At 39.0% G+C, this 27,134-nt stretch overlaps 1 protein-coding gene across 4 annotated transcripts in view; it reads left to right on the top strand.

The window, feature by feature from the left end:
- col8a1.L (collagen, type VIII, alpha 1 L homeolog) overlaps window positions 1–27,134 on the top strand; it is a 78,898-nt gene that overhangs the window by 29,488 nt on the left and 22,276 nt on the right. Inside the window, exons 2-5 of one of the 4 annotated variants that reach the window (XM_018246002.2) lie at window positions 5,292–5,460; window positions 6,575–6,616; window positions 8,108–8,201; window positions 10,186–10,547. The gene's annotated coding sequence lies outside the window, so the exon portion shown is untranslated. The remainder of the gene's footprint in view (window positions 1–5,291; window positions 5,461–6,574; window positions 6,617–8,107; window positions 8,202–10,185; window positions 10,548–27,134) is intronic. The other 3 variants (XM_041581620.1, XM_018246001.2, XM_018246003.2) reach the window with 3 other exon arrangements.

Genomic DNA, 27,134 nt, shown 5'->3' with positions numbered 1-27,134 from the left:
AACAAAACACTTCTTCCCAAAGAAAAACTGCAAAACTTACCACACTTCAAGCAGATAGATCACCTTAAAGTCGCACAGCTCTCGCACTATTTTCATAGCTTAGGCGGTTCACAAACATTAGGACGAGACCTTACTGACTTTGAATTGGCTTGTTCGGCACATGATCCTCCAAGTCATGGCATCTCTCGCCTCTACAAACTATTACAATTACCTACTAACTGGGAATCAGTCTCATTTATACAGAGATGGGCTAGAGATCTCAATCTCCAGTTAGAGGAGGTACAGATTGCAAATATTCTCTCAAAACTACTCAAGAGCTCCACGTGTTGTCGCATACAAGAACTGAACTATAAGATAGTAACGAGATGGTATTATACTCCTTCCAAATTGAAGCATATATACAAAAACTCCAATGGTATTTGCTGGCGTTGTACAAGAGAAACAGGCACTTTATACCATATATTTTGGAATTGTGACCTCCTGCGACCTTTCTGGACAGAGGTCTGCTCACTAGCTGGGCAAATCCTGGGAGACAATGTGGCGGCAGATCCTTCGCAAATATTGCTCTTTCATAATACAGTACCTATGGCGGTTTTTAATTCGGGTCTAGAGCCCCAACTGCTTAATGCCGCTAAAATATTGATACCACTACACTGGAAAACGACATATGTGCCTACCATTAAAGATTGGCTTAACAAAATTACGGAAATTTGCAGATTCGAGGAAATGTCATCCCATACCCCTGATCAATTCGCGAAATTCTCTACTACCTGGATGAGATGGTTCCTATTTAAGGAAACTGAACTTTATAAATCCTACCTTTCCTGAGTTGTGGACTCAGTACCACCCCGCTGCACCCCCTCTCCTTTCTCCTTTTTCCCCCTCACCTCCACCTTCTTTCCTACTTACACTTTTACCGTTGTTTCGTTTATGTCTGTCTCCTTCTGTTTTGGAGTATACGGAGTCCTAGCTGTTCTGTTGTGAAACACTGTTGACCCGCACTTGTAAGTTTGTTATTCTGCAGACTCTTACCACCAACAACCTTGTATGTGACAATGTAGATGTTTGCACTACTGTTTAAGACATATGTGGCTTGGTGCTGTTAATGTGGTTACAGTTTTTGTATCACTGCTAATTTCCAATAAAGCTCTTTTGAAACTGGAAAAAAAAAAAAAAAAAAAAAAAAAAATATAAGGTGTTTGTTTAAAGACACTGGGGGTCATTTATCAACACTGGGCAAATTTGCCCATGGGCAGTTACCCATGGCAACCAATCAAATTGCTGCATTCATTGTTCTACTTGAAGTTGGCTTTAAAAAGCTTTTCACTGATTGGTTGCTATGGGTAACTGCCCATGGGCAAATTTGCCCAGTGTTGATAAATGAGCCCCACTGACTACTGTGGCAGATGTGCTGATATTTTAAGGGCACTCAATGATTTACCATCATTGGTCAGGCAAAGCTTCAAATTTAGCAAAGGGATAGATTAAATCACAGATCTAAAAAAGGGGTTGTTCACTTTTAAATTAACTTTTAGTGTGATGTAGAGAGTGATATTCTGAGACAATTTGCAAATGTAAATATAAATAGGAGAGGCCTGAATAGAAAGATGAGTAATAAAAAGTAGCAATAAAAATAAATGTGTAGCCTTACAGAGCATTTGTTTTTAGATGGGGTCAGTGACCCTCATTTGAAAGCTTGAAAGAGTAAGAAGAAACAGGCAAATAATTCAAAAACTATAAAAAAAAAGAAAAAAGGAAGGCCAATTGAAAAGTTGCTTAGAATTAGCTATTCTATAACATACTAAAAGTTAATTTAAATGTGAACCAACCTTTTTAAGAGTTTGTGGGGATTTGCCGAGTCAGGCTTGGGAATCTTCCATTCACTAGCACAGGCAGGCTCGAATTTCGGGCTACAGCGCCCGAGGCCACTGGGTTGAAGCGCCGGCACCTGTTCTCGCACCGCCCCTGTGGGCAAGCGTCCCCAGTGCTCCCTTGGATTGCGGCTGGGCGGCATGCCGCCCTTAAATTGTGGCCTCGCCTCATATCTGGGCCTGAGCACAGGGCGCTATATGTATATAAACAAATCTTAAAGACAAATAATCTCAGCTTGAACAAGTATATCATACATTGATATGGGTCCAAAAGTGAAAATAAAGAATAGACTATCTATGGTTTTAATTTGGGGTTTATTTGTCTCATATTATACTAAAGTGCCTGTTTCAGACCACAGTTTAAAGTAAAAAAAGAGCCTGTGTTTGAAATTCGTTCAGACGGAGTCCCCATTACCATAAAACAAATTCATGAACTCTTGAGACATCTTACTCTAATTACAAGTAGGAATGCAACTTAGCAAACGGCTGCAGAGATAAATACCTGGGATGTTTAGGTTTATTACTCTAAAATAACTCCGGCTACATCTGGACATTATGTGAGTGGCCTTAGTAATGATGCTACAGGCTATGGATATACAGTCTACCGTACGTGTATTTGACCTTCTTTTGTGTTAAAAAAAGCTCTGTCTGTAGATGACCATGTTTGGTCCAAAATTGATATTGCGACTATAATACAGGTATGGGACCTATTATCCAGAATGCTTGGGACCTGGGGTTTTCCTGATAAGTGATCTTTCCATGATGTGGATCTTCATGCATTTTGTCTACTAGAAAATCATGTAAACATTAAATAAACCCAATAGGCTGGCTTTGCTTCCAATAAGGATGAATTATATCTTAGTTTGGATCAAGTACAAGCTACTGTTTTACTATTATAGAGAAAAAGGAAATTTGGATTATTTGATTATAATGGAGTCTGTAAATCAGAACTTTCTGGATATCGGGTTTCCGGGTCCCATACCTGTATTCATATGACATTGCATTGGCAGTTAAATGGTAGTATAACAAATTTAAATTAAAAGCATTATTCAATGTATGCAAATAAGATGAGGGGACTATGTGTGGGATATGTTCCATACAAAAGTATTTCTGATCAAAACAATTGCTGTTTTTTCCTTATAAATCATTGCCTGTGCCATTGTTTTGTTTTAAACTCGTGGAGGGGTTTTAGCAAAAACTGGGGGTTGTTACGAAGAAGGAAAGTTATAATTACTGGGAGGTGCCAAGTCTTAGGTGATTCTAGTCACCCAGGTAGGTGCTCCTATTAGGGATGCACCGAATCCAGGATTCGGTTCCGGATTTGGCCAGGATTCAGCCTTTTTCAGCAGTATTCGGCCGAAACCTTCTGCCCGGCCGAACCGAATCCTAATTGCATATGCAAATTATGGGCGGGGAGGGAAATCGCGTGACTTTTTGTCACAAAATTGGATTCGGTTCGGTATTCAGCCGAATCTTTCACGGATTCGGGGGTTCGGCCGAATCCAAAATAGTGCATCCCTAGCTCCTATTGGCTGAAAATGCACCAGCCTGGAATACTAGGCCTGGTAGATATGGAAAACTAGACTGGGTGCTGCTTTCAGCCCATTGTCTCAGATAAGCCATTATAATTACTGGAGTGCCTCACACTGTAGTGATTATAACTTTCCTTCTCCTTTAAGGCTCCAACAAGTATGAATTTCCTACAGCCAAGCCTACACTAACGCTAGAGCCAGACGTTGCAGGAGACGAATCCTCTGCTGCTGCCCGAATACATTGCCTCAGCTCTGGTGCAGATAGAAGTGGTGGATTTCAGCTCTGAAATGCAGGATTTTGCATTTCACACTGAAATCTGCTGCATCCGCCTGCACCTGAGATGAGGCAATGTATTTGTGCAAAATAGACAATATTGTGTGTGCTTCAAGCACCTTATTTAACCTTGTAGGTTGGGTGCAAAGCAGTCCAGAAACCCTTGCCAGGGGTTTGCATAGAAATACAGGAAAATAAATACTGCTGCAGCACCTCTTTGTTGTTCTTTTGAAGGTTTTCAGTATAATTAAGAAATGGTGTCAGATCCCAGACTGCACTGAGGAAGGTATATCTGAAACTTTCCTATCCGGGGAAAAGGTACCATTGTTTTTATTATCCTTATTTTAACACTGTATTTTTGTATTGAGATGGACAGGATGTCTATCCAGGACACAATGAATAATGGACTATCACATCTCTAAAAAGATGAAGCAATGGACTTTAATGGACTAAGAGACTGTTGAATACAATTGGACTCATCACACTTGTTATACTATTTGATTGATGTGTGCTAAGGGCATACCTCCCAACTGTCCCATTTTGACAGCTCAACAGCTAAAAAAAGAAACAATGTTTCTAACTTAATTGGCTTTTGGCAGAGAGCCCAGAACAGCCACAAGGTTCAGATAAGATACTTTTGTAACAATTTTGAGATAAGCAAATAAGTAATTGTAACAATTTAGATAAGAGGTCCTTTTGGACCTTCATTAGCAAAACTGTAATAACTGGGGAAAAAACACAGAAATATGTTCAACCTTCCATAACCTGCCAAATTTTGTAAAATGAACATGGTAATTAGGGGGTGTGGCCACAAAAATAGGTGTGGTCAAAATTGTCCTTTTTGTTTTCAAAATGTTGGGAGGTATGTAAGGGGGCGGGTTCCCACTCAAAGAGGGTTAAATAGTTTGTACATTGTATCACCAGACAGGCTTGAGAAAGAGCAAGAGTAAGCCCGAAACGTTGCCTGGTTGACCTTATAAATTCAAGTTTTTGCAACAAAGAGGTGCTGCAGCAGTATTTTTTTCCTGTATGTATTTAGGTGCAGGAACATTGAGAGCAGAGCAGCATCAGAGGAGCAGATTCTCCGCCTGCATTTCTCTGAAAGCTGAGATCTGCATTGTCTGGCCCCCTAGACTAAAGGAATTTGTGTAGAGAATCTCTTTGAAGGGGTTGTTCACCTTTAAATCAACTTTTAGTATAATGTAGAGACTGATATTCTGGCACAATTTGCAATTGGTTTTCATTTTTTGTTGCTACGTTCCAAATTACCCTAGCAACCATGCACTGATTTGAATAAGAGGCTGGGATAGGAACAGGAGAGGCCTGAATTGAAAGATGAGTAACAAAAAGTAGCAATAACAATACATTTGTAGCCTCACAGAGCTTTTGTTTCTTAGATGAGTTCAGTGACCCCCATTTGAAATCTGGAAAGAGTCAGAAGAAGAAAGGAAATAATCCAAAACTATATAAAAAAAATAATAAGGAAAACCAACTGAAAAGTTGCTTAGAATTGTCCATTCTATAACACAAGGTGAACTAGCCACCCCAAACACAAAAATTACCCTCCATCTATATGTAGAAAATATGTCAACAATAATTCTCATTATTTTACAGCTTGATCCCTTATTAGAAGCGCCCAGTCTGCAGTCCAACCTGGTCTTCAAAAGTAACTAAGGAACAATCAGCCCAAAAGTCACGATAAGCTTCAATTGGAATGATCTTGTGGATGGACAGAATGTCGAGCAGACAATGAAAACCTGAGTGTTGAGAAATCAAAGATAAGGTAATAACTGTGCAGACTTCAATAATGTCACAAGGGAGTCTTCTCTCCTATGTGGGATCAGCAATGTCGCACAAATGAAAATTCTAATTATGGAGAGGAGGTCCAAATCCTGATAGCTCCAGTAATAACAAAGATTGTTGGGTTCCAAATATTCCGAAATTGTGAATATTCATTCTAAGAAGATATTTGATATTTTTATATATATTAGAAGATATTATATAGTCTTATATAGTTAACACTTTTAACATTGTATATTTTGCATAGTATTATGAGATATTGTGAAAGTTAGGCCCGGTTAACTAGTCTAAGCTTATGGATGACCAATGCTTCATCATTTATACTGGGGTGTATAGAGCATTTGTGCTCCATGAATTAGTCCAGGGCCCACCATTTTCCACAAAAATGGTGAAAAGAAGAAAATAGAATCCTCTGCAAAGATCTCTGTCAAAAGAGTGAAAACACAATTATATACAAAACTGTTCAACGAGTAACCAAATAAAAATAATTTTTGGGATTTATTAAAGGAACACTATACCCCCGAACAATGTAGGTCTCTATAAAAATAAATGTAAAACCCTGCTTTATGTAAATAAACCACTTTCATAGAAATTTACTTTTTTAGTCGTACGTGTCATTGGGTAATCATAAGTTGAAAATTGCCATTTAAAAAAATCCTAGGATTCACTGTGCATACCAACAAACCATACATGTAAGGTCACATGAGCCAATTAACAGACAGAGTTGTGTCTTTTGCTTCCTCACTTCTTCCTGTTACAGTTAGAGTTGTAGTATTTCTGGTCAGGTGATCTCTGAGGCAGCACACAGACCATCAAGAAATGGGGGTTCAAGGAAAGAGATGTTAAAGGGCAATATTTACTTAAATATATATACCAGTTTGATAAGATTCTTCAATATGCCACTTAATTTGATGTAAACTATCTGTTGCTTAAATACAGGTATTCATTTTGGGGGTAAAGTTTTCCTTTAAAGATTTTTGGTCACTTTGTATCCAAATAACAGCTGTCTGAGGTTGACCATGGTGCTGCAAATGCAACTCCATGCTTACCATTGTCACTGCTTCAGAATGAGTGCAATTATTATATATTTTTTACAGGCAATAAGAGAGCTTCCCTTCAAGCAAAAGAACATTTCTCAGGTCAGTGTTCCTTTAAAGGAGAACTAAAGCTTAACTAAAGAAGTAGCTAGAAATGTTGTACATTATGTTTTGGGCTTCTGTACCAGCCCAGGACAACCACAGCCCTTTAGCAGTAAAGATTTGTGTCTCCAAAGATGCCCCAGTAGCTCCCCATCTTCTTTTCTGCTGATTTACTGCACATGCTCTGTGCTGCTGTCACTTACTGAGCTTAGGGACCCACTCACAATATACAGTACACATAGAATAGAAATGTCACAATATTGGCATCCTGGGACGAAATGACTAAATGTAAGGAGACATTTATTATTACATGACAAAATATACACGGAGACGAATACAAAGTAATAACTGACATTACACATTGTTAAAGAAGTTAATTTGTTTATTGATATGAATACTACATTATGTTTATTTACATGTCAATGTGGCAATGTAGCTTTATGTAATATGTTTTCATACAATGTAATAATTCTCCTCTGCGAAGGAGAACAAATGCATTTTCTAAAGAAAAATTTAAATGGTTTGTCCATATTGATGGATAATAAATAAAAGTTTTGAAAGAAATGTCACAATATTAGGCTGAATAGTAATTAATACAGATAATTACTACATGGCAGAACAGAAACCAGTGCAATTAGCATCAGAATTTAATAATCAGCCCTGTAGCATCAGCCTTTATTACAGACCAACCTTATTTTCTGCTGGATAATTAGTGACGAGCCCTAAGCTTAGCTTCTCAACAGCTGCTCAGAGCCCACTGAGCATGTGAGTGTCACAGACACTCAGGGTCAGACTGGGGGGCCCGGGGCCCACCGGGACCAATGTCCAGGGCTCCCTCCGACCCCCGTCCCACCGCAGAGCGCGCAGGCATCGGGTGTGCCTGAGTGAGGGCGCTGCTGGCCGCGCCTGGATGAATAGGTGCACCTATAGGTGCAGATGACGCTGCGCAGCGCCTCGAAAAAAATTTTTTCTATTCCGATCTGCAGAGGGGACTGGCCCGGCGGGGGCCCATTAAGGGTCGGGCCCACCGGGTTTTTTCCCGGTGCCCCGCCGGGCCAGTCCGACACTGCAGACACTTTCCAAAATTGTGACCCCCTGTGACAAGTTTGAAGTCCTGGATTATTGCTGCTATTGAAAAGCTGAAACTGGTGCAATAAGTTCAGTATGTAAAATAATACATTTAGGGTTTAGTTCTCCTTTAAGCAAGACTGAGATGCTCAGATTTCCTTTGCTGTAGTATCTGCTCAGGGAATCAGGGCGAGGAATTTACAGTATATCCCTGCTCTTAGACAAATGAACATTTTCAGTAGATAATTAGCCTTTAATGAGAAAGCTTGATCGGTTCTGAGTATTTGCCGTATTTCATCCTTTCATCACAAAATACACACTAAATGTCTTGTGCTAAAGGTGCAGCTCATTTAATTTCGATTATCTGATACACTAGACACTAGGCAAACACAGGCTGCCTTTACACATATTATTTATTTCTAGGTGGTGATCCAAGAAGAAAGAACCCCTGTATCTGACGGTTGTACATGAAACCTCTCCATCAACAGAACCTTCTTCCGCAGGTCCAGGCGTAAATGTAAGTAACACTATTATTGCTAAATGAAGCGGCATGAAGGGTGAAAAGATATTACTGGGCCCCACAGCAAATTATTTTTCAGGCCCCAAAAATGTTTAGAGGTTGACTTGTTTTACCAAATATTTATTGAAACTGTATATGAATTTTGGCCTCATGGGGCCCCTATACCTTCTGGGCCCTCCCTGCAGCCGTAGGGTCTGCTTCATATATAGTTACACCCCTGACCTGAGTCTTTCTGGAAAGTATTCGTTTAGCAGCAACTACAGGACCACAAAATGTACAACGGAGGTGCCAATTGTTGGACAAAGTGCAAACCTACCAACAAATGCCTTGTCAGATACTTACTAAACCTTGGCAGAGACATATAACCACAGGACAGACAATAGTTCCAGGGCTAATTGGAGATGGAGATTGGACCTAGTACTTCAGTTGCAAGGAACATACAGCAGAGGGCCTTCTGTTGAAGAAATGTCTCTAAAACTCTGGTGCAAAGCAACATAGTAGAAGCACTATGGCCCCTCATGCCAAGTAGACTGTTGTTCATAAGAGGTTTGAAAGTGGTAGAATCTATCGTAATTATTAAAGGAGACAGTTTGTGTCAAAAATAACGTACCAGTGTGTTATACTCATTTAGATTTGTACTTAAAAAAGTAGTGTATCAGGCTGATTTTTTTGAATATTTCTGCAAAAACCCTAATAATCCCTCCCTTCTCTTCCACTTCCTGCTCCCTGAATTCCCAGGCTGTGCAGGGGAGCTGGAGGCACTCAGCTCACTGCACTGTAGGACAGAAACCAATCAGCAGCTAGCAGGACCTGATAGGGAACTGAAGCCTGTCTTTGCTTGTGTGACTACAGGGCTGTGATTGGCTGTCTCCCTCCTACTGTGCTTATGGCAGGGACCGTTAGGACACGCTTACCCCTCATTTGAAACAGGGACAGGGACCAGAGAACATCTATAGGAAGCTTTAATAAATGGCCTATTTTTAAAGATAATATTAATTTTTAGCACCATGTAAAAGCAACACCATATATTACTCCTAATTGCCTACAAAATAAGGTTTTTTTTTTCATTTATCCTACATGTCTCCTTTAATTTCCATAATGTTCACCCTCCCCACAACACTCTGGGAAAACAGTAAAAATAAAAAAAAAACTGTCTTTCAGACATTACTGAAACCATTTTGAAAGAGCAGGCAGTATAACCGGCTAAGCAAATAATCATAGACAAGAATGCACGATAACTCACTTCACGCATTTATTTGTGCAAAATCCCCAAAGCGATTGAATTACAAAATAGTAAATAAATTCATATCATACCACATGGCAGCGTCTTAACCCTGTCTCCATACCTCACATAAGCCACTCCCTCCTGACGCATTTTGCACCATTGGGTGCTTCATCAGAGGAGGTGTAGGAGTATAATAGGCTAGGCAATAGTGACTGAAAATTTAAGGATTCCAGAAGTTCGGTCCTGTAGTCGTTTCTATTTCGTTTTCCAACCGGTATAAATCGTACAAATCCAAACTCTGTGAAACAGCGCTTCATAAGGAAGCCCAGGAAAAGACAGCAAGAAAAAGTGAAAAACGTTCCAAAATATAGTGTAGTATATTTTGTATATTCGAACACTCTATGATATTCAATCACACGTGAAACCCACTCTCAGCGGATCATGGTTACATGTTTTTCTTAAATTTTTGAAAATCCACCATCAAGGGAAGATGGGTACTTACAAACGTTTAAAATGGTTATATGCCTGTTTAAAGGTTCTATCAATGCTTCTGTCCAGATCCCAGTCCGGATTTGCTAAGGAAAATGCGCTTCATATAGTGTAAAAAATGTTTTTAATAAATAACACGTTTAAAATTGCACACACCTAAAACCAAGCAGATTGGCACTTAACAGTCCTTTCCAGGTTCATTTGTGTATGCCCGGTACGCTGTATTCAAAGTCCAATTACTCAAGCCGGCATATTTCTCTCCTCAAGGCGTGTTCCTTTCCGGGTGCACCCTGGCTGACGTCACTAAGCTCCGCCTGACTCTAGACTTTCTCAAAGCCTTCTAAGCGACAGTGATGTGCGGGGTTGAGAAAAAACAATCTCCTCCCCTCTACATATAGACCCGTGCCAACCCGCTCCGCTGATGACATCAAAAAAGTGGCAGGGCGAGCACAAGTTTATTAAAAAAGAGTTCCGGAAGCAAGAAGCTGGCAGTGTAAGGTCGTGAGTGGGGAAAGCAGGAAGAAGAACTCAACCCGAACCTGCCTGCAACCCACAAAGGTTGTGCTAAGGTCAGCCTGAACCTGCCCGGGTCTCACAGGTTTTGGGCTGCCCCGCAACAGTTGTAGAAGGTGAGCAGATATACACGTACAGGAAATAAGTGGTCCTTATGATTTTTTGTGAAAGATCCATCCAAGGATATAACATGTTTTACTGTCAACCAGCCATCGATATTCATAATACTCCACTTTACACGGGCAATGCAGTGTGCTGTCATTACATCTGGAGCCTGGTGTAAACTCCAGGAATTTTCAGCACAAACTGTGAACTTTGCACTTCCACAGCTAGATACATTTCTGCATTCCTGCCCTCACGGGTTTATAGACCTAGGGAGGGTCCATCCTGAACAATGGTCTTCAGAAACTGGACAAGGAGGAATAAAGATAATTAAATGGGGTAAAATAGTGTGCAGGCTCTAACTATAGTAAAGTAGTAGCATAGTAGAAACTATTCATCTCTAGGGTTTCCTTAGATATATTAAAATCATCAGAGATTAGAGTCTCTTGAAGTATCCTCATTCTATTGCCTTTCCAGCAGCCTTGCATTGGTACCAACCATCTCCACTGAGGGCAGATCATACATCTTGCATTCTAGCATGTTAATCATTCTATCATTAAAGACGAAGCACAACTTAGAAGATTCTGCTACTCCCCTAAATAGAATAGACATAGTATTGGTGGTTAGGGGTGGTGAAGCCTAACAGGATGGAAGCAGATGAATAAGGGAGATGGCAACTCAATGTGCTTCTAGTTATTCTATCTGGAACATCAGAAATAATGGTGCTCCTTTGTAGCCAGCTGTAGGAATCACCCACCCTTTGGGTCCTTGTCAGTAAAGTATAATATAACTGAGCCTAAGTGGGGGTTATAAAATATCCCTGCAACTGAAATATACCTGGGCAGTAAAACAGTTCTGAACTTTTTTGGAACAAGTACCATAAGAGACCTCAAACACTGGATAATAACTTGGTTAAAGATTGAACCTCCATTGTGGATATGTGATAAGAATTCAACGAACTGGAAGGCCCCAGCTTGTGAACTGTAATACACATCACTCTCAGATTGTTTTTAGAGTCTCAGATAACAGCAGCTGGAGGTCCCTAGTTTGACACTCCTTCCTTAATCACATTTCATGGGATAGAATTTTACCTTACCGCTAAAACCTAACAGCATTTTAGAGGCCAGAATAAAACACATTCTTACCACAGGTCTATTAAACAATTTACTCGAGGGTTTATTTAAACATTTTTCCGGCCTTGGTACAATTAAAAAATCTTTTACATTCCTGGGACAATTTCCTTCCTTCCTTTGACTAAGGAATCCATAAATTTCATTTCATTTTGTTTAAAGGGAGGCATATGGAATGTTTATATTTTGAGGGGTCTGATTTCATACTGTGTATATAGATCAAGGCTATATAAATAATGTAAAAAATAAAATAGAAATACACAAATGTATTTTACACAAATAATGTAATCTTGAACAATTAACTTGAAGGTTATTATAGAACGAAATGAAAGAAGGGTCGGTTATGTAATAAAAGGCACTAAGTTTGCCCAGGTGCAGTAACTCATAGCAACCAGTCAGCAGGTAGGATTTACTGGTCACCTGTTTAAAAGCAAACATCTTATTGGTTGCTGTGGATTACTGTTCTAGGGCAAACTTAGTGCCTTTTATTATAATTGTGGAAAGTATAGTGATAGGGAAAGTAGTGATGGGCGTATTTATTCGCCAGGCATGGATTCACATCGAATTACCGCACTTTGGGAGCTGCGAATATTTTCGGAAAAATTATTAGTGGAAAAATTTGATGCGACTAAACAAATTGTCACTTGTCAAAACTGTTGCACGTCAAAATTATTTTTTGACACCCATTAACTTTAATGCATTTGGACAAAAGAGTCGTGCATGTAAAAATTTGCGCACATATAACTTATTGCTTGTCAAAATTAATTGGACGGCCATTGACTTAAATGCATTTGGACAAAAAAGTTGAGGCGTATTAAAAATTCTCGCACATCAAAATTATTCGGACGCCCATTGACTTTAATGGATTTGGACAAAAGAGTCGCGCATATAAAAATTGTTTCTCGCGTGAAAATTGTTTTTACATCCATTGACTTCAATGCATTTCACAAATTTTTTACCGTTTCGTGCATTTTTAAGGAGTTTCACTGATTTTTCTGCAAAGCAAAACGGGACAGATTCGCTCATCACTAGTATTAAAGGAAAACTATACCCCCAAAATGAATACTTAAGCAACAGATAGTTTTTATCAAATTGAATGACATATTAAAGAATCTTACCAAACTGGAATATATATTTACATAAATATTGCCCTTTTACATCTCTTGCCTTGAACCACCATTTCATGACTCTATCTGTGCTGCCTCAGAGATCACCTGACCAGAAATACTTCAACTCTAACTGTAACAGGAAGAAGTGAGGAAGCAAAAGGCAGAACTCTGTCTGTTAATTGGCTCATGTGACCTTACATGTGGTTTGTATGTGTGCACAGTGAATCGTACGATCTCAGGGGGCGGTCCTTATTTTTTAAAATGGCAATTTTCTATTTATGATTACCCAATGGCACATACTACTAAAAAAGTATATTATTATGATAATGGTTCATTTACATGAAGCAGGGTTTTACACATGAGCTGTTTTACTCAGTATCTTTTAATAGAGACCTACATTGTTTGGGGGATATAGTTTTCCTTTAAGGCCATGGTTGATTTCCCTTCTGGTCACATATATACTGCAGCCTTGACTTCTTTGGTTCAACTATACTGTATACCTAATTAGTTCTTCACCCTGCCTATTCCATTGATTGGTGAGTAAAGAACCTGGATGCAGCATTATAATGACCTGGAGTAGGCCCAAACCAATGGTAGTGACCAAATGTAGAAGACTAGGGCAGGGAAGCAGTGTGAGGTTGGCAGAGGTAAATATCAAAATGCCAGAAGTATTAAGAGTTCATGTGATGACCAAGGATGGTGGTGTTAGAAGAACATAGCAGTTAGCAAAGGAAAGAGACTTCAGGTTCCCAAAGAAGAAGAAGCTGGAAAGCACAAGATGGTTCATTGCAGGAGACCTTATAGTCTCAATGTAAAAAGATGGAAGAAGCAGAAGTGAGTTGTCTCTCAGAGGGCATGTGAATAAGGGATCAGAGTACATATAGTCATGAGTAGCTAACCCTTTTATTTGATCATAGAGATAAAGAAAGGAAACAGATCAAGCACAGAGAGTTAGGGGGGTGGAAAATAGCATTAGGCCATTCTGCATGTGAAAGGGTTTCTAATATAATATGTTGTAAAGAAATAAGATGGTGGAGGATTTGACAAGTCTTACAAAAATCGAAAGCATCACAGAGTGATTGACAATGTATCTGGTGTGCATTGAGAAGAAAAGTAGAATTGTTTGGTTAGACAGAGGGTAGTATGAAATGAGTGAAGACCGCATTTGTAGCCATAAATGATTGGATTTGTGTGTGATTTGCATAAACCCAATTTAAAAACATGCGAATGCTTTTGAACATGGGCAGTTTTTGCTGCACACCTGGCTGGGGCTGTTTAGGCCTTGTGCGGGAGGCCATGACAGGAGCCAATTTATCAAGGGCAGATGTAAGTATGTTATTGTATACTGAAGTAGCCAAGACCGGGCAGGAAGTAGTGATGATAAAGAGTCGGCAGGGGAGAACTGGAGCATGTCTAGAGCTTATGGACCATGCTGTATTTGCTTGAGGGAGCTGGGAGATTTCATTCATTTGCAAATAATAGTGAAATGATGAAGCTGGACACTGCAAAAACCTGAGAGTTTACATTCGTTTTGCCTGAGAGTCTGGTAGAAGATAGATAAGATAAGACACCTGTGTAGAAAGGTTTCAGGGAAGTGTGAGGTAGGGCCAGGAGGGCAATATATTATAGCAATAAATATGAGAGAAGATTGAGGTGACTAAACCACCACTGCTCAAACATTGTAATGGAAAGTAAGGCATAGGATGGGACAGGCAGCTTGTGTTGTTGGAAAACCCTAAATCTTAAAGGTAGTAGGTTCTGAGTAGGGAATCAATGAGATTTTGTCATATGAAGGGCCTGGGGAAATGGTTGTTTTATGGTGTCTCACACTGGTGGTTGGGAAGTTAGGGATCCATATTACAAACTCTCTCCCACTTATTAACATCTGCAGCTGGTAGAGTTAGTTCTAGTGACCCAATCTGTAGGTCTTCTGTGTGAGAGCATCATGCATAGAGGTAGCTATGGCTTACTACACGCGGAGGAAACATTGTCACCTCCATAGACTCGACAGCAACCCGTAATGAACTGAAATCTGAAATGGTCTTGAGATGAACAACCCATGGTGGAACCTGGAGCTCAACAAGACTTTGGAGAAAACTACTCAAAATGAAATGGATTTAATAACTGAATTCTCCATCCCAGTGGGAAAGGGTTTGGGAGCAGAGTGGGGTCACCTAAGGTTTCCGTTGTTTAACATTGGTGTTTGCCTGGGAAGTGAGAGAAAGAACTTTTCCCAACATACAAACTGCACGGATGTGACAGAAGTAGCACGAGGACGATACAACTCACAGGCTTCTCGCTGCTCACAGGGTACTTTCATGTGTGAGTAAAAGCATCCATGGGCGGAATCTAACCTCTGCTGCACTTCAAGTATCCTAATATGTTTTACACATATATGGGACATTGTATGGGAGTGACCTCATCTTACAGTCTCCCGCGTATGCAACCTAGCTCATTTTGTTCTTTTTACACTTATATAGGATTTTTAGAGAAACATTTATTAAAGAGTGAAAAAAGAACAAACTCCATTCACACCATTTGATATATATATCCCACAAAATCCTACACAAATGACCAAAGAGCTGCGATGAGCTCTTTTTTCACTCTAATATTTCAAATTTTTCCTTAGGCTGCAGCACAGAAAACTCGGAGGGATGCTAAGAGGGACAGGGATAGGGAGCTCATACTAATGAGGATACAGGTATGGGACCCGTTATCCAGAATGCTCGGGACCTGGGGTTTTCCAGATAAGAGACCGTTCCGTAATTTGTATTACCATAGTTTAATGGTGGCCATACACAGGCAGATAAAGCTGCCGATATCAGTCGTTTGGACCGATTTGACAGCTTATCTGCCCGTGTATGGGGGCTTCCGACGGGTCTTCCCGATCGATATCTGGCCACGATATCGATCGGGAAGGTTGGATTTTTACCCGACCGACCCGTCGGAGCTGCTTGGCGCATCGTAATTCGATCGTTCGGCCATACGGTCGAACGTTCGAATTACCCCCTATATAGCCATGCGGTTTAGTGGCATATCGGGGAAAGATCCGCTCGTTTAGCGATGTCGCCAAACGAGCGGATCTTGGAGTCTATGGCCACCTTGAGGCTCTGAAAATCATTTAAATAATAATTAAACCCAATAGGCTGGTTTTGCTTCCAATAAGGATTAATAATATTTTAGTTGGGATCAAGTACAAGCTACTGTTTTATTATTACAGAGAAAAAGTATATAATTTTTACAAAATTGGAATTATTTGATTAAAATGGAGTCTATGGGAGATGGACTTCCTGTAATTCACCACTTTCGGGATAAAAAGTATCCAAATAACAGATTGAGAGACTTATGGATAAGTAACATCTGGAAGAAGTTTAAAAAATTGTATGTTCCAAGGATGCACCAAATGCATTATTTTCTGATATGGCTGAATACTGAATCCTTAACAACAGTTTCCACCAAATATCAGACCCTAAATTACACCTTAAACATGACCAAAAAAATTGCAAAAGATGCTCTGAATTACAGAAAGATAATTGCCCATAGACTCAGTTTTATCCAGATAATCCAAAAAATTTTTTAAAATGATTTCCTTTTTCTCTGTAATAATAAAACATTACCTTGTACTTGAAACTCGTCATCCAGAAAGCTCTGAATTACAGAAAGATAATAAAATCCAATGTATCCCTGAACCTCTGTAAAAAGTACAGGTATGGGATCCGTTATGCAGAAACTCGTCATCCAGAAAGCTCTGAATTACAGAAAGATAATTGCCCATAGACTCAGTTTTATCCAGATAATCCAAAAAAAATTTTCTCTGTAATAATAAAACAGTAGCTTGTACTTGATCTCAACTAAGATATAATTAATCCTTATTGGGTTTATGTAATGTATATATGATTTTCTAGTAGACTTAATGTATGGAGATCCAAATTACAGAAAGACCGTTATTCAGAAAACCCCAAGTCTTGAGCATTCTGGATAAGAGGTCCCATACCGGTATTCAAAACAGAGGTGTAACTATAGAGGAAGAAGAACCTGCAGCTGCAGGGGGCCTAGGAGTTATAGGGGCCCCAATGAGGCCCTAATTCATAAACAATTTCAATAATACTTGGTAAAACACGTCAACGTCTAGAACTTTTCGGGGCCTGAATTTGTGGGGCCCAGTAATAGTGACTAAAAGGTGCAGTGTACTCCTTTAAGTAAGTTCTGGTTAAACCAGTGTAGAGATACACAGTCACGTTCTGCATTGTGCACATATTGCTGAGACTGCTGACACTCTATTACTTGTTGCAAAACCTAACCCTGATTTTATAAGACCCTTTAATAAATTCCACATGTAACACCCATAAAAGATAACCGTTCATAAACATTTATGTCCTCTGTTGTGGGGGAAAATAGGGGTCCCTAATGTTATAAATGTACACTTTAATAGAGCTAGGAATGTAAGCTCTTCTGACATTCTTTCTTGAGCCATTTGTCTGAAATTACATTTGTCAAGTCAGGGAAAAGTTCTCTGCTTCCATATTTTTAGAAGAAATAGTTTGTGGTTAAAAAAAAAATATTCTTACATACATAAATTTTATTTTATAAACTAGACCAATTAAGAATGGGATTTGGTCTCTTTGGTTTCCAGCATGTGCTTAACACAGCATGCCTTAGTAAATCTCTACCGCCATCTACTGGCAAAAGAATTATTTTGCACTCAACACTTTTAACGTGTATACTATAATGACAATTTATATTTCTGCAAATATCTCGTCAGTTTTGGGGATAAACATAAGAATAGAAGATTTTCATATTAAAATTTTGTATATTATGTTTTCACATCTAAATGTATGCTTGAAAATGTAAAAATGATTTTTATGGGCCCCACTATTAAGGGTAACATGACAATTATACTTTTATTTGATCATTTACTTTAAAGGGATTCTGTCATGATTTTTATGATGTCGTTTTTATTTCTAAATAACACCGTTTACACTGCAAATAATTCACTCTACAATATAAAATTTCATTCGTGAACCAACAAGTGTATTTTATTTAGTTGTAATATTGGTGTGTAGGTGCCATCTCAGTTCATTGTGCGTTCAGAAAGAGCCAGCACGTTAGGATGGAACTGCTTACTGGCAGGCTGTTGTTCCTCCTACTCAATGTAACTGAATGTGTCTCAGTGGGACCTGGATTTTACTATTGAGTGCTGTTCTTAGATCTACCAGGCAGCTGTTATCTTGTGTTAGGGAGCTGTTATCTGGTTACCTTCCCATTGTTCTGTTGTTAGGCTGCTGGGGAGGAAAGGGAGTGGTGATATCTCCCCCGTTCAGTACAGCAGTAAAGAGTGACTGAAGTTTATCAGAACACAAGTCACATGACTGGGGGCAGCTGGGAAACTGAATATGTGTAACCCTATGTCAGATTTCAAATGAAATATAAAAAAAACTATTTTCTCTTTTGAGAAACTGATTTCAGCGCAGAATTCTGCTGGAGCAGCACTTTTAACTGATGTGTTTTGAATTTTTTTTTTCCCATGACAGTATCCCTTTACTATTTTCATGAAATCTCCATTACACATAGGCAGTTTTACCTCAAAAGTGTTTAAGATCATATTTTATTCCTCTTCCAAGTACACGTGCGCTGACTCACTGATCTCAACAGATATTCTATTTTATTTGCCACTTGCTGATGCAACATACAGTTTTTATTTCAGCTGATTGGATAACGTTTTTACAGGGACAGTCCCTCTTTTGACAGCTCAAACCGCAGTCCCTCATTTGTACTGAAAAGTCCAGTTTTTTTCTGCACTGAACAGCCAGAAAAAAAAACAAAGTTTCTAACTTAATTGGCTTTTGGCAGAGAATGCAAGAACAGCCTCAGCAGCATATAAGATACTTTTGTAACAATTTCAAGATGAGCAAATAAGTAATTGTAACAATATAAGATAACAGGTCCCATGGGAAAAGTTAGACTAGCTTAAAGGGCAATTCACCTTCATTAGCAAAACTGTAATAACTGAAAAAAAACAAGAAAATGTTCAAACTTTCATAACCTGGCAAATTTTGTAAAATGAACATGGTAATTAGGGGGAGTGGTTAAAAAAATTTGGCGCGCTATGCATAACAACTTTTTTGTCCCTCTTTTTATTTCCAAAATGTTGGGAGGTATGATATACAGGTATAGGACCTGTTGTCCAGAATGCTTGGGAACTGGGTTTTTCTGTCTAAGGCATCCATCCGTAATTTGGATCTCCATACTTAAAAGCCTAAACGTTATTTAAACCCAATAGGATTGTTTATACTAATAAGGATTAATTATATCTTAGTTGGCATCATGTACAATGTACGGTTTTATTATTACAAAGAAAAAGGGAATTATTTTTAAAAATGTGAATTATTTTATTATATGGCGTCTATGGGAGACGGCCTCCTGTAATTAGGAGCTTTCTGGATAATGTGTTTCCGGATAACAGATCCCTTACACGTAGAAGAAATCACTGTAGGTTCTAGTGCAGAGAATGAATACTTTCCAGCAGAGCTCTGTGCCACTATCTCTCTCCAGATTTCCCTTGTGCTGCCCCATAGATGGGCATGTGTGGGGACTTATAGTCATTTTAGGATTTTAATGTACTGCACATGTGCCCAGAATGGGATCTTGGGGAGATGGAAAGAAGTATTTTTATAACAGGTGGGAAGTAAATTATTCCTGCCAATTGTTTTCTGCAGGTGACTAAACCTCTGTAGGAAACTTTGCACCTTTTTTCGCAATTCCCCTTTATAGGGGTAACCCATCACGCTCCTTAATACCAACTACCTTCAAACACTATAGGGGGGTTATTTATCAAAGTCCGATTTTATCTCAACATTTTCTGCTACAAGCTCCGATCAAATCTGCTCAGGTTGTTCACTCTTATTTATTATTACATTTTCCCGATAATTTGCTTTGCAGGAAAAAAAAATCAGGTCTTCAGGTTTTTTTTTCGGATTTTTTTTAACCAAAAACTCAGATTTCTTATGCTTTTTTTGCCCGAAAACTGAGAAAACTTCAGGGTATTGCACGAAACCCATCTTAATTTCATACGTTATTGTTGCGTCTTTGGCCAGCTTAAGCCTTATACAGGGGTTAAAGGGGTTGTTATACTTTTGAGTTAGCTTTTAGTATGATGTAGAGAGTTATATCCTGAGACAATTTGCAATTGGTTTTTTTTTTGTGGTTTTCGAGTAATTTAGCCTTTTATTCAGCAGCTCTCCAGTTTGTAATTTCAGCACTCTGGTCGCTAGGGTCCAAATTCCAACCATGAACTGATTTGAATAAGAGACTGGAATATGAATAGGAGAGGGACTGAATAGAAAGATGACAAATAAAAAGTAGCAATAACAATACAGCCTTACAGAGCATTTGTTTTTTTAGATGGGGTCAGTGACCCTCACTTGAAAGCTGGAAAGTCAGAGGAAGGAGGCAAATACTTCAAACACTAAAAAAAAAAAAATTTAAGGCCATTTGAATAGTTACTTAGAATTGGCCATTTTATAACATACTAAGAGCTAATATAAAGGTGAACCTCTCCTTAAATAAAGGTCTTTATTTACTATCAACATACATAAACCATCAACCGATCACATTTATATATAGTGTTCTCTGAGACATATCCCATGTCCTTATACTATTTCAGCACACCATAGGCACGGACGTGTAAATACGTAAAATAAAATCATTTATTGTATCAATGTACATAGTTAGCAATATACAGGTTTAGCCAGCAGGTGGGGCTAAGTTGACCTGTGAGCCTATATAAGACATTGCCTTACTGAGGCACATCCACTTTTGGCCTAGGAAGATCAAGAGACAGCATAGACAGTTGTGGCCAGACCTATGGGGAGGTTGATCCAGGCTAGATAGAGGTTAGTAGCCGTGTGTGAGGTCACTTTAGGAGTGACAGGCAGTGAGGTTAGCAAGAAAGTCACTTACTGAGCTGAGGGACCCACTCACAATATACAGTACACATAGAATAGAAATGTCACAATATAAGCCTGATTAGTAATTAATACAGATAATTACTACATGGCAGCACAGAAACCAGTGCAATTAGCATCAGAATTTAATAATCAGCCCTGTAGCATCAGCTTATATTACAGACAAAACTCATTTTCTGCTGGATAATTAGTGACGAGCCCTAAGCTTAGCTTCTCAACAGCTGCTCAGAGCCCACTGAGCATGTGAGTGTCACAGACACTTTCCAAGATGGTGACCCCCCTGTGACAAGTTTGAAGTCCTGGATCATTGCTGCTATTGACAAGCTGAAACTTTAGGCTGGTGCAATAAGTTCAATATATAAAATATGGCAGTTTTAGCTATATTCAGTTTTAGGGTTTGCTTCTCCTTTAAGTCTGTCTCCTTGCAAGCAATTATTCTTCAATAAAGTGTGTTTGGGTTCAAGCATTCATGTGAAGATATCTATACATATGTGTTACATCATAGTGAGTGGGGGTGGGGTCACTCAGTATATGATAAATGTACTTATGACCCTTATATCCCACCCTTTACTCAACATCTGAAAGGATAATTATCCAGGACCCAGAACAATCTCCCTTATGTGAAATAAAACTATGCACATTTAACTAAAAGTAGAAAAAAACCAAAATACTTCTAATCTATACATTATAATGATCATAGTCTATAATTCCTACCAGAGTTAAAAGTCTGAATATGGTCATTTGATAAAGGAATCTCTGCATAATGTAAAGCACTGCATGACCTGGGATAAGATGACCCTTCAATTAAAGGGGTGGTTTGCCTTCAAGTTATCTTTTAGTATATTGTTGAATGGCCCATTTTCAGCAACTTTTCCATTGGTCTTCATTACTTAGTTTTTATATATTTTTTTTAATTATTTGCAGTTTTGTTCTGTTTGTTTCCGGCTTTCCAATGGGGGGTCACTGACCCCATCTAAAAACAAATGCTCTGTAAGGCTACACATTTACTGCTATTGATACTTTTCATTACTTATCTTTCTATTAAGTCCCTCTCCTATTCATATTCCAGCCAATAATTTAAATCAGTGCATGGTTGCTAGGGAAATTTGAACTCTAGCAACCAAATTGCTGACACTGCAAACTAGAGAGCTGCCGAATAAAAAGCTAAATAGCTCAAAAACCATAAATAATAAAAAATTAAAACCAATTGCAAAGTGTCTCAGAATATCACTCTCTACAACACACTAACAGTTAACTCAAAGGTGAACAGCCCCTTTAAGTTTATGGTGTAACTGACGGTATGGAACCTGTTACCCAGAATGCTCAGGACCTGGGATTTTCTTTAATTTAGATTTTTTTGTAATTTGCATATTTCTGTAATTTGGATCTTCATACCTTATATCTGCGAAAATCAGGCCCAGATTTTGGGCTTGGGTGCCCCTAGGCAGCTGGGTCCTAGCACCCAGCACACACGCTTCATCCATTACCCCCATGCGAGACTGCGGAGGTATTACACGTAGAGAAGTACACGTTTTCTTTAGATTGCCTCTCTCTGCCCCTAAGGTGTTGCCGCCCCAAAAATGTTGCTGCCCTAGGCCCAGGTCTGCATGTAACCATTAATTAAACCCAATAGGATTGTTTTGCCTTCAATAAGGATTAATTATATCTTAGTTTGGATAAAGTACAAGGTACTGTTTTATTATTACAGAGAAAAAGGAAATAATTTTTAAAGATTTTAATTATTGGTTTAAAATAGAGTCTATGGGAGACGGCCTTCCCATCATTTGGAGTTTTCTGGATAAATGATTCCAGATCTGTACTACATAGTTATCAGGTGATGAATAAACTGGCTTTGTGCAGGGTTATATTGACTGTTAACTTTTCCACTCTTCGTAGAGTCAGCGGCCAAAACAATGCCATCTTAAAGGAGAAGGAATGGCTAAAAGTCAGCAAGCCTTATCAAAAAGGCCTATATAAATACACCAGTAAATCCTCAAAGTAATGCTGCTCTGAGTCCTCTGTCAAAAGAAACACATTATTTCTTTCCTTCTAGTGTGTACTCATGGGCTTCTGTATCAGACTTCCTGTTTTCATCTTAAACCTCCAGGGCACAGGCTTGAGCATGCTCAGTTTGCTCCTCTCTCCCTCCCTCAGGCAGGAAGTGATGTCACACCAAGCTAAAATGGCAGCTGCTATCTTAAACAAACAGAGAGAGCTTCTAGAGATGTTTACTCAGGTATGGTAAAGCATTCTGCAGAATAAATATAGTCTTATCGCTTGCACTATTGTGGCTAATAGATAAACTGCTTTCCTTCTGGTTTAGATAGCAATATATCTAGCAGATGATTTCATCGGCTGTTCCTCCCCCAAAATGTTTATACAGCCCCATGTTATCCAAATGTCCGTCTGATGAGGAAAGTTTTACTAGTGTAGCAGGGTCAGCAAAACAGTATATTTTTCCACATAAGCCTGGTTACATTCTGACTACAGTGACCTTGGACTTCAATGGGAAACAACAAAGCACCTTCCTATGCTGATATTTTTATGTTCAAATATGAATAGCATTAAGTATATTCCAGCCCGACCATCACATCATATAGACATGACTTCAGTGTGTGTTTTTGCATATTTGGACTGGAGCCATGCCTGATCTCACCGCCTATGTGCTTTTACTTAATGCTTTAGGCAATTCCAATCAACCCCCACTTTCTGCACAAAATGCTTGTGTTGAGCTCCTAGACCCGACCCTTAACAGACATGGAACCCAGCAAGAGATTAAAGAAGGAAATGGACTGTGATACTTTACAGCACGCCACTAGTCATCAACCCAAAGTGTTCATTAGAAACAGCCATTATTCACAATACACAGACTGAGGAGCAACACACAGAGGGCAGGGCATTTAAACGGCCGGGAGGTGATGGGACTGGGGGTTACTGACATGATCACATTGAAAAAGAATTTACCGTGCTTTACAGTGCTACATCCCCAAATCTGATACCAGGAAAAAGAAGACTCAATTTAAAAACAACAGAGACGTTAAAGAGGTTGTTCACCTTTAAATTGACTTTTACTACGATGCAGTGAGTGATATTCTAAGACAATTTGCAATTGGTTTTCATTTTTTATTATTTGTGGTTTTTGAGTTATTTCGCTTTTTATTCAGCAGCTCTATTTATTTCAGCAATCCAGTTACTAAGGTCCAAATTACCCTAGAAACCATTGATTTGAATAAGACTGGAATATGAACAGGAGAGGCCTGAATAGAAAGAGGAGTAATAAAAAGGAGCAATGAAAATACCTTTGTAGCCTTACACAGCATTTGTTTTTAAATAGGGTCAGTGACCCCAGTCTGAAAGCTGGAAAGAAGAAGAAGGCAAATCATTCAAAAACTATAGAAGAAAAAATGAAGCCCAATTGAAAAGTTGATTAGAATTAACCACTCTATAACATACTAGTTACTACAAGTTAACTTAAAGTGATACTGACACTAAAAATTTTCTTTTCAAAATATGAATCTCCATTAATAGTTATTATGACCTATAGGTCATGTTGGAGATGTCGGTATCTCTTTAAAGGTGAACCATTCCTTTAATAGCTTTGTGTAAATAAACCATTTTCATAATCATATACTTTTTTAGTAATATGTGCCATTGCCAGGGCCACCCCCTGTGATCCTATGATTCACAGTGCACACAAACAAACCATACATGTTAGGTCACATGAGCCAATTAACAGACAGAGTTCTGTCTTTTGCTTCCACACTTCTTCCTGTTACAGTTAGAGCTGTAGTATTTCTGGTCAGCTGATCTCTGAGGCAGCACACAGACCATCACAGAATGGTGGTTCAAAGCAAGAGATGTAAAAGGGCAATATTTACTTAAAGAATCTTACCAAACTGGTATATATATTTAATATGCCACTTAATTTGATATGTTGCTAAAGTATTCATTTTGGGAGTACAGTTTTCCTTTAAAGGAGAACCAAACCCTTAATTATAAAAACCCCTACCCCACCTACCCTACATAGACCCCCCTCCCTGCTCACCCCCAGGCTAGCTGTTAGCCCCGGTATATGCCCCTACCTCTTTACTTACCCCTCGGTGCAGATTCTGTGCAGCGGTGTTCACGGGCGCCATCTTCTTCTCTTCTGTAACCTTCGGGAAGAGATCGGCGTAAAGGCGCATGTGCAGTTGGATCAATCTTCCGGTTCGCGACAACTGCGTATGCCCCGAAAGTGACGGGAATTGCAGAATCAACGGGAGAAGACCAGAAGATTACTGAAGAAAGATGGCGCCCATGAACGCTGCTGCACAGAATCTGCACAGAGGGGTCAGTAAAGATGTAGGGGCATTTACCGGGGGTAACACCTAGGCTGGGGGAGAGCAGGGATATTAAGGGTTTGGTTCTCCTTTAAGATGGCAAACAATCAGTGGCCTTGTTCTTTAATCAGACCTAATGGAATGGCCAAATCTTGAGGAAGCCATAAAGAGCAGTTGCAACTAAGAAACCTTCAGAGGACTATGGGGACCCTTCAAGACCCAGGCTTCTCTCTTGCAACTCCTCTTTATGCTTGGGATAAATTGCCTCTAATCCCTATCCCTCAGCATCTGGTCTGTAGTGAAGGGGCTCTTCAGTGCCAGAACAAAAATCCCAGCCAGAAGGGTTGAACAGAAGGCGAGTCATTTCTGTGCATATGTGTTTATTAGAAATGATTTGCAGCCTAATAGTCCTCCCAGCCCAGTTACTGCCTTTAGACTAGGCCCAAGAAACATGAGCTTTGTGCATAGTTTCTCCTCTAAGCAGTCTCCTGGAAACGAGATAATGTAAGGAAAATATTCCGCTCATGCACATCCATTAATCATGCCATGTTCTACAGCTGTGTTTTGCTAAGGCATTTTGGCAGGCCAAACCGATTGCTTCAGTAACTGATTATACAAAAAAAAAACCCTCTTTTACTTCTTATCTCAGCAGCCGTTTATTCTGGGTTTGTAAACAGGCTTTTCTGCCTTGGGCATGATGGCATGTATATCCCACAACATTTGAAATATTTAACCCGTGGCTGCTAAATTTTATGGAACTGGTAATATTAATTATATAATTATAATTGGTAATATTAAGGTCTCAGTGTATGCTGCCAGTCTCATATTCTGTGCTAACCTGGAAGGTTGGGATGCACTAAATCTTGAGTTGATTTTAAAGGATACGTATGAGGGTGCTATTCTAAGCACTTTTGCAATGTACAGTCATGATTTAATTTTTTTATTATTACATTTTATTTTATTTTTAATTCCAGGATATTAAGGGATACATATAATGTTAATATGAATGAATTTTGTTACAACAGTGCCACCTGCTGGTCATTAATCGTTCGATCGAACAATTAAATCCATCGAATCAAAGGATTTTTAGCGATCAATCGAAGGATTTTTATTTGATGCCAAAAACTTTAAAAAATGCACTTGCAGGTCCCCATAGGCTATATAGCAATTCGGTAGCTTTAATTGAATTCGAAGGATTGGAATCGAAGGATTTTTAAAGAGACAGTACTTCGACTATAGAATATTCGAACGATTTTTACTTCGAATCGAAGTCAAAGTAAATTCGAAGTCATAGTTTCCTATTCGATGGTCGAAGTATCCAAAAAATTACTTCGAAATTCGAGCTTTTTGGACTTCCAAAATTCACTCGAGCATGTTGCATTTTTCCTGCGTTCGCCGCTTACATGCGTCTGTGTGAGTACAGCTGCATTGAAAAGAATTCAGCGTCTACTTCTGCGCTCCCCTGCGGCTGACCACATAAAACCGGAACACAGGGGAGCGCAGCTTCAAACGCCAGTGAGTAAGGGCCCTTAAAACATGCTAAAGATTCTGAAGAAGGCAAATAATTAAAAACTATACAAAAATAAAATTAAGGCCAGCTGAAAAAGAAAGCCAGGAATGGGCATTTGGCTTCTGTTTATCCTCCTGTAACAACTAAACCCATTGTATTCTACATAACTCACTTGTTATGTAAACATGAACCTTTTTCCCATTTCCAGTTAAAAGGCTGCTCCCTCTTTTTGTATTTTACAAAAAAAAAAGTAACGTTTCCTCCAAAGCTACATTATTTACATAAAAAATATTTATCATTGTTTTCTGGCAGTGATATTCTGAGACAATTTGCAATTGGTTTTCATTTTTTATTATTTGTGTTTTTTAATAATTTCGTTTTTTATTCAGCAGCTCTTCAGTTTGCAATTTCAGCAATGTGGTAACTAGGATACAAATGACCCTAGCAACCATGCACTGATTTAAATAAGAGTCTGGAATATGAATAGGAGAGGGCCTGATTAGTAAGATGAGTAATAAAAAGTAACAATAACAATAAATGTTTAAGCTTTAGGGCAGAGACACACACTC

The sequence above is a fragment of the Xenopus laevis genome, chromosome 2L (genome assembly GCF_017654675.1).
Source record: "Xenopus laevis strain J_2021 chromosome 2L, Xenopus_laevis_v10.1, whole genome shotgun sequence".
NCBI classification, from domain to species: Eukaryota; Metazoa; Chordata; class Amphibia; order Anura; family Pipidae; genus Xenopus; species Xenopus laevis.
The sequence above is the reverse complement of the archived record's forward strand: the minus strand, read 5'-3'. Positions and strand labels throughout refer to the sequence as shown.